Raw genomic sequence first — 1,716 nt, 5'->3', positions numbered from 1 at the left:
GGGGTCTGAAGCCAGGACTGATTAGCAGAGGTCTCTATGTATAGAGACCTCACTCTCTGAAGATATAGGAACTAGACCCTCTAGTTTCATCTACTCAGGAGAGAAAAAAGATACAGGAACTCAGCTGCTGAGCCAGCCCCTCTAGGGGAGCTGGTCAGTCGGGGCTGTGACAACATGCCACACTCAGAGGGCCAGGTCCTCCTCAGCTCCAACAGATTGATTTTGCCCAGTGTATGCAGACAATTTAGAAGTGACTTGAAAAACCCAAAACAAAAAAAAATTTTGTGAACTCCTATTTTCTCTCTTTTTTTTTTTTGAGACAGAGTCTCACTATGTAGACTCAATAGAGTACCATGTTGTCACAGCTCACAGCAACCTCCAACTCTTAGGCTTACATGATTCTCTTGCTTCAGCCTCCCAAGTAGCTGGGACTACAGGTGTCCACCACAGCAACGCCCAGCTGTTTTTTTAATCGTAGTTGTTATTATTGTTTGTCAGTCCTCTGGCTGGAATCAAACTCGCCAGCTCTGGTGTACATGGCCAGTGCCCTAGCCTCTGAGCTAGAGGCACCAAGCCAATTTTGTGAACTACTAAGAATCTCTGGTTAATAATCTCTGGTTAATAATCAAGGCATTGGACCGTAATAATCTGTTCTTGTTACCAACCAGTGGGACCTATGGGTCACAATGATATATCTTTCCCATTTGTGTCACAAGGGAGAGGAGTTCCCCTGTGGGGCAGGCTGAGAGAATGCTTTCCTTTGCTTTAAATTTATGCTCAGTAAACTAATTTCTGCTTACTTACTAATTGGTTTTACAACAAACTGTAAAACTAGAAAGGGGGTGATCTAAACCAGGAGCTATGACTATTTCGGTCTCTGGAAAGGGGCATACCTATATATCAATAGATAAGCATTCTGACTTTCTACTGAATTCTTAACCCTTTACATTCCAATTTTTCTGCCAACTATATACTCCCCAGCTCTTATTTATTTGGGACAGGAAAGAGGTTGGTGGATTACTTATAATTATACTACAATTTTAAAGGAGAAAAATATAAATATGAACTCCCCAGATGATTTTATGATCTATTTTAGGTTACATAAAATAATTCAAGTGTTTTCATTTATTTTTGTCTGGCATAAGATTGGAAAGCTTAAGTATGTTTAGCACTTATCTGCCTGATAGAGCTTGGACAGTTCTGGGCAAGCTGACTAAATATGATTCTGTTGCCCAGGCTAAAGTGCCCTGTTGCCATCATGTAGTTCACAGCAACCTCAAACACATTGGCTTAAGTGATCTTCTTGTCCTCAGCCTCCAGGTAGCTGAGACTACAGGCACCCACCACGACATGGGGTGGCTAAGTTTTTCTATTTTTTAGTAGAGACAGGGTCTTGCTCCTGCTCAGGCTGGTCTTGAACTCCTGAGCTCAAGCAATCCACCCACCTCCGCCTCCCAGAGTGCTAAAATTATAGGCATTAGCCATGAGCCTCACCTTCACCTTTTTCTTTCTTTTTTTTTTCCTTGAGACAGAGTCTCACTATGTTGCCCTTGGTAGAGTGGGTCAAGTGCCACAGCTCACAGTTCACAGCAACCTCAAACTCTTGGGCTTAAGCAATTCTCTTTCCTCAGCCTCCCAAGTAGCTGGGACTACAGGCCCCTGCCACAACGTCCAGCTATTTTTTTGTTGTAATTGTCATTGTTGTTTAGCAGGCCT

The sequence above is a fragment of the Otolemur garnettii genome, unplaced genomic scaffold (assembly GCF_000181295.1).
Source record: "Otolemur garnettii isolate 467f Iridium unplaced genomic scaffold, OtoGar3 scaffold00236, whole genome shotgun sequence".
Taxonomy (NCBI): Eukaryota; Metazoa; Chordata; class Mammalia; order Primates; family Galagidae; genus Otolemur; species Otolemur garnettii.
Note: the sequence above shows the minus strand (reverse complement) of the source record.